This window comes from Hyla sarda, chromosome 3, assembly GCF_029499605.1.
Source record: "Hyla sarda isolate aHylSar1 chromosome 3, aHylSar1.hap1, whole genome shotgun sequence".
Lineage (NCBI taxonomy): Eukaryota > Metazoa > Chordata > Amphibia > Anura > Hylidae > Hyla > Hyla sarda.
Window position 1 is genome coordinate 329,895,690 of NC_079191.1, and position 7,583 is coordinate 329,903,272.

Consider the following 7,583-nt stretch of genomic DNA (forward strand, 5'->3'; position numbering starts at 1 on the left):
CCTGCGTTTCTGAGACAACTACACTGGGTGACAAACTATCTTTCAAGGTACAAGCCTTTTTGGGCACTACTGCCACCCCCTGCACCAGGAGACCTGCCAATATTTCATCATCTTTCAAGAGGTACAGATGTTTGTTGATTAGATCTCTGATGTGTTTGAAGTGTGGATTGTATGTAATTGCCAGTACTGGTTTCTGTGTTCTATTGTGTTTTTGTTCATTTGTGTTATGCTTTTTTATTTTTCTGTTGTTTGTCACCAAATCTTCTCTTCTTTAATTTTGGATGATATTCATTGCTCTGTTAAATTGTTTGTGACTGTAGCCGCTTTTTTAGCAATCTGCTCTCTAATTGTTTTACCTCTTCCAAAAATGTGGAGTGTGATGTACAGTTACGCTGTAACCTAGTCAACTCTCCAACTGGAATGGCTCTTGTGGTTTGTATGGGATGATTGCTATTGGCCCGAAAGATTGTGCTTCCTGATATTGGTTTTCGGTATGTGGAACTTTGTATTGTTTGTCCTGGTATGCCTGTAAGTTGAAGATCTAAAAAGTTGACTCTAACTTGGTCTACAAGTTGAGTGAACTTCAAATTAAACTGGTTGTCGTTTAAATATTCCATGTACAGTGTAATGTAAGACATATCCCCTATCCAAATAAGGAGAAGATCATCTATGAATCTTCCATACCGCTGCACGTGGGTGGCAAATGGATTTTGGCTTGAAAAAATGGTGATCTCCTCCCAAAAAGACATTGTGAGGTTTGCCAAAGAGGGGGGGGGGGGGGGGTGTCTGGCCCCCATTGACACCCCCACTATGCTGAATGAAGAACTGACTGTCAAAACTGAAAAAATTGTGTGACATCAAAAACTATGTGACTTGTTTGATAAACTCACGTAGATCATTGGTGTAATTGCTGTGATTGTCTAGGTGGTGTTCCAGAGCTTGCATGGCTACTGGCCAGGGTATACAAGTGTATAACGATACAACGTCACAGGTAAGCCAGAACCACCCAGACTGCCACCGCAAACCATCTAAATTGCACAACACATCCCTGGAATCCTGCCGGTATCCTGGCACCTGGCGGACAAGTGGTTGAAGCATTTGATCTAGCCAAAGACATAATCTCTCTAGTAAGGAACCCCGGCTGGATACTATCGGACGCATAGGGGGTGGAAGAGGCCAAACAATTGGAGAGCAGATTGCTAAAAAGGGGCTACAGTCACAAACAATTTAACAGAGCAATGAATATCATCCAAAATAAAAGCAGAGAAGATTTGGTGACAAACAACAAAAAAATAAAAAAGCATAACACAAATTAACAAAAACACAATAGAACACAGAAACCAGTACTGGCAATTACATACAATCCACACTTCAAACACATCAGAGATCTACATCTGTACCTCTTGAAAGATGATGAAATATTGGCAGGTCTCCTGGCACATGGGGTGGCAGTAGTGCCCAAAAAGGCTTGTACCTTGAAAGATAGTTTGTCACCCAGTGTAGTTGTCTCAGAAACGCAGGGTGCAAACACGTGGCTGAGAAACAAAGGTTTCTTCAAATATGGAGCCATCCGCTGCAAATTATGTGTAGTTGCTAAAGTGTGCAAAGATTTCGTTGGTAATACAGAAAATCAGAGACACAGCATTAAACAATACATTCATTGCAATGTGACAAATGTTGTGTACATAATTGGATGCACCGCTTGTAGCCTGAGATATGTGGGATGCACTTCACGTTCATTAAAGGTCAGAATCCGTGAACACTTATATGACGATGTCAAAACTGAAAGTAACAGGAACAAGTCGGGTGCATCCTTACATTTTGCACATGTTCACATTGGTAGCATAAAGAATTTTGTGGCATATGGCATTGAGAGGGTAAAGAAGCCCAAGAGGGGTGGTGATATACAAAGAAAATTGTTCAGTCGTGAAGCCTTCTGGCAGTTCACCCTGCGCACCAGAATGCCGCACGGTCTGAACATACGGAAAGAACTAATGTTGCACTATTAGAATTCATTTTCGTATTATATGTTCTAAGTTGCTCATTTGGTTTCAGTAAGAAACAGCACTTGTAACATCGTCTAAACCATCATGTGAGCACAGCATCTCATGTGAATCTTACTACAAAGATTTGCACAGTGAAATTGCGTTGAAACATTGAACGATTCCGATGCCGATTCCACTGTCACGTTAGGACACATGCAACATAACGGTTCCTAATTGTATATGACATACATAGATAAAGGCAAAAAAATTTCATGCAATAGTATGTTTTAAAGTTAACCTGTTTTTGGGTGAAGTTTTAAAGAACACAAAGGGTGTTTTCATACAAGTCTTCTTGAAGAAAGTGCTCCTCCCTTCTGAACTTACTATTTAGGAGGTGAGGAACACACAGGTGGTATGGTGATCAAGAACGCGCATGCGTTCAAAACGCGTCCATAGGAGAGTTTTGCTGACTAGGTGATGGTGGATGGTGTGTGCTCTGCATTTTAAATAAAAGCTCAATAAAGGATCTACATTTTAAAGGTATTGCTGGACTACCCTTTCTTCATTTACTTACAAGTACCAAGCCGGGCCGGGCTCGAGTCCTTGCAGACCGTGGAGGAGGTGAGCTGAGAGAATTATATTTTTCATATTCATTTGTCGAGCAATAGATGAGCCCTTCAGAGGCTGTAATTAGGATGTCCCCTTATATGCTGTGCTGGTGTATAGGAGCCCCTCTAGGATTCTTCTTGTATGGGGATTGAATCCTGTTCACACACACAAAAGGTATCTCTAATCACTAACTTTCCATATTTCTTTTCTCTTTCTAATCTACACTGCTCAAAAAAAAATAAAGGGAACACTTAAACAACACAATGTAACTCCATGTCAATCACACTTCTGTGAAATCACACTGTCCACTCAGGAAGCAACACTGGTTGACATGTTGTAGTGCAAATGGAACAGACAACAGGTGGAAATTATAGGCAATTAGCAAGACACCCATAATAAAGGAGTGGTTCTGCAGGTGGTGACCACAGACCACTTCTCAGTTCCAATGCTTCCTGACTGATGTTTTGGTCACTTTTTAATGCTGGCTGTGCTTTCACTCTAGTGGTAGCATGACACAGAGTCTACTACCCACACAAGTGGCTCAGGTAGTGCAGCTCATCCAGGATGGCATATCAATGTGAGCTGTGGCAACACAGTTTGCTGTGTCTGTCAGCGTAGTGTCCAGAGCATGGAGACGCTACCAGGAGGTGTAGAGGAGGCCGTAGGAGGGCAACAACCCAGCAGCAGGACCGCTACCTCCTCCTTTGTGAAAGGAGAAGCACTGCCAGAGCCCTGCAAAATGACCTCCAGCAGGCCACAAATGTGCATGTGTCCACTCAAACGGTCAGAAACAGACTCCATGAGGGTGGTATGAGGGCCCGACGTCCACAGGTGGGGGTTGTGCTTACAGCCCAACACTGTGCAGGACGTTTGGCATTTGCCAGAGAACACCAAGATTGGCAAATTCGCCACTGGTGCCCTGTTCTCTTTACAGATGAAAGCAGGTTCACACTGAACACGTGACAGACATGACAGAGTCTGGAGAAGTGTGGAGAACGTTTTGCTGCCTGCAACACCCTCCAGCATTACCGGTTTGGCGGTGGGTCAGTAATGGTGTGGGGTGGCATTTCTTTGGGGGGCCGCACAGCCTTCCATGTGCTTGCCAGAGCTAGCCTGACTGCCATTATGTACCGAGATGAGATCCTCAGACCCCTTGTGAAACCATATGCTGGTCCGGTTGGCCCTGGGTTCCTCCTAATACAAGACAATGCTAGACCTCATGTGGCTGGAGTGTGTCAGCAGTTCCTGCAAGAGGAAAGCATTGATGCTATTGATTGACCCACCGGTTTCTCAGACCTGAATCCGAATGAGCACATCTGGGACATCATGTTTCACTCAATTCACCAATGCCATGTTGCACTACAGACTTCCAGAAGTTGGCAGATGCTTTAGTCCAGGTCTGGGAGGACATCCCTCAGGAGACCATCCACCACATCAGGAGCATGCCCAGGCATTGTAGGGAGGTCATACGGGCACATGGAGGACACACACACTACTGAGCCTCATTTTGACTTGTTTTAAGGACGTTACATCAAAGTTGGATCAGCCTGTAGTGTGGTTTTCCACTTTGATTTTGAGTGCAACTTCACATCCAGACCTCCATGGTTTGATAAATTTGATTTCCATTGATAATTTTTGTGTGATTTTGTTATCAGCACATTCAACTATGTAAAGATGAAAGTATTTAATAAGATTAGTTTTTTAATTCAAATCTAGGATGTGTTATCTTAGTGTTCCCTTTATTTTTTTGAGCAGTGTATATCTTCTCTTTCTAACCACTATGTCTGCCTCTCTCCCTCTCTGTGCCTGCTCGCTGCACAACTTCCCAGCACTATGAACGCCATGGGTGACGTCACTGGCATTTTTAATTGTGTCCCTGGATGTGTCTTATTTGCCTTTGTGCTGATTGACACATGAAAGCAGCCAATCACATGATAGACCTGGGTTATCATGGCATCTGCTGCTTTCCCTACATCATCTCACTGCCCCCTGCCGGCCATAAAACCATGCTTTCACGTTTTTTCACGCAAGCCGAAACGGTTAAAGCTCGGGAGTTTGCCGAGCTGTAAAAATCCTAAAGTTTGGGTCGAATCCGGGTTCCCCAGATTAGACTTGCTCTTCTCTAGTCATGAATAATTTTACTACTTTTAAATAATGAGAGCTGTTAGGAAGTCTATGATGTGATAATGGTCATTTTAAAACCTAGGTGCCACTGTCAATGGTGACCACAGCATCTAGGTGGTTAACCAGGCCCTGTTAGAATCAAAACTTTTTATATGTTGTACATCTTGGCAAAACATTAACCTTTCTAATATACTATACTAATACTATACTAATATAACAATTTTTTTTACTTAATTTTTATTGAAATCACGGCTTATACAAAAAGACCACTAGGATCACTATATCATCCAGAACATGATTCTGTCTGGATGCAGCATCATCTTTGGCCCAACTGATGCACAGGCGGGGACAATATCCAGTTGGATAAAGAGACCCAGCCCAGCAGACTCAGGGCAGAAGTAAATGCATGGTGAGTGATGGCGGCCTCAGTGCTTTCCTCAGACACATACCTTCCTGGGCAGTGGATGTCAGAATGAGTAAGCTGCAGAACAGAGGGATTTGTGAGCCAAATATTGAAGCTATACATGTAAAATGACATGTAAAGCATCTGCATGACTCAATGAGTAACATATATATAAGCATTACTTTTTTTCTGTGTTATGACAGGTTTAAAAGATATTCTCCGTGTAAAATGTTTTTGTTAAACCTTTCTTGAGCCTCAACTTACACTGTGTGGACATAGCCTTATAGATACCTTCAAGAGCTCCTTACCACAGGACAACCACTACAACTGGCCACTAAATGTATCTTCATGTATAAGGCCTCCTTTAGATATAGTTACAAAATTGTTTTATATTATTGCACTGGCAAGAGTAGGTCTTTATCTCTGAGCCTCTGTTATTAATCTACATAGTTAGAGAAAATGCAGTATCTGCATTTTTTATCTAAATTTTTTTTTTCCAGTGCCCATTGTGAACTTTATTTAATACATCATCTTTCTTCAGTATCTGTAGAGTAGAGACAGGTCAGACTGCTGACACTGAATGCATGTCACATCACTAGCTGCTAACATTGGTCAAATTACTTGTCAAGTCTGCTGACCTGATAAAGCTAGAACTTTTTCTTGAAGCTCAATAGAAAGTAAGAGTAAAATATTTTAAAAGCAGCGAGTCTTGGTTTTACTTTGTTAATTGATAGGAGGGAATGTTTTACACTTGTTTAAAGCGCAATATTCAGCCTAGACTTTCTACAGCTTTCAGATTTTACTTAGTCATTATATATGAAATATAATGCCATGTGTGGGAACCTTAGGCCCATAAAATATTAGATATTGCAGTCATGCTAATAGGTTTGACATAATAGGATTAGTAGGTAAGTTATGTTATTTCACACCATTCCTATCTTTCTTAGTTAATTTATTATTCTGAGTGAGGGCATATTTTTTGCAGGACCAATTGAATGTTTTACCATAAAATATTTCCCATTACTAAATAAAAAAAAGTTGGGTTTGTTTTTGCACGGTAATATGATGTTTTTTTTCTGTCATATTGAGATAAATAGGACTTTTTCATCACTTTTTATTTACATTTACAGCATGCAATAAATAACAGTATATGTTATTAGTTCTGTTGCGACAATACAAATCATGTTTATTTTTTAAAGGTCAGAGTATATATATATTTTTTTAATTAGAAAGTTTTTTTTTCCAAAGAGGAGCATAATGACAATAATATTGAACAGTCAACAGCACAAAAGGAGAAATGCAAGTGAAATACACAGTATCGAGAACAGCAAATGCATCAACAATCTATAACAAAAGAAGGCACTTGTCTGATAAGCAATTACAATCCTCCATAAAATAAAATAGTGTGTGTGTGTGTGTGGGGGGGGGTTTAGGGGGAAAGGATCGGGAAACATAACCAAGGCAAGGAACAACGAAGGGGATGACAGAGAAGGGAAAGAGAGAGAGAAAAACACCCTCCAAGAGAGGGAGAGGGAAAAACAGGCCTCATAAGAGAAGAAAAGAAAGGGAAGGGCAAGTTCACAGCACAAGCACAAAAAAAGCAGAGACTATCAACATACCTAGTGTGACGATCCCAGCTCCGAGTACCTTTAAGCCCCTGCAGTCAAGGCAAGAGAACTCAAGGTAATACGGGCAATGACTAATCATGGGCCAGTGGGGAGATATGGGCAACAGGTTGAGAGTGTAGGTCCCTGAAATCTGGCGAGGAAATGAAGCTTAACTACGGGGACCATATCGCAACGTATCTAGCTGCTGTGTTGTGTGAATCCGCAAGTAGTTCTTCCATTCTGTGCAGAAAAGCCACCTCCTGGATTGTAGATCTCCACAGATGGGATATGACGTCCTTGCCGTGAGGAGTAGAAAGCGCAAGAGGATCCGGACTCCCATGGGCACTTAGCCCGGCAACACAGACGAGAGCAGGGGAACCGGGTCAAGCGAACCACGGTTAATCAATGAAAAAGGTCCAGTACTTGGGACCAAAATGAAGAGAAGGGCACTCAAGAGTGATAGTCCCACCTGGCGCTCCACATCTCCAGCACATGTCAGGAACAGAGGGGTAGAAGAGCGATAGGAAAACTGGCACTCTGTACCATCTGGTGAGGAGTTTGTAATTGATTTCCTGTGCCCTACAGGATATTGAGGTTTTTTTGACACATTTTGATTGCCGTCGTCCTTTCTGTGTCAGTCAGCATGCAACCAATGGCTGTTTCCCAACTGTGTCTAAAAGTGAGCAGCGAGTCCCCAAAGGAGTCCAGGAAAAGATTATATAGTACACTAATCAGGCGAGAAATCGTAGAAGAGGAGACACAAAGACGCTCAAAAGGAGACAGCGGGCGATGTAATTCAAAGTCCATTTAGAAGCCTCGTAGAAGTGACACTATAGCGCGTACTGAAAAGCAGTA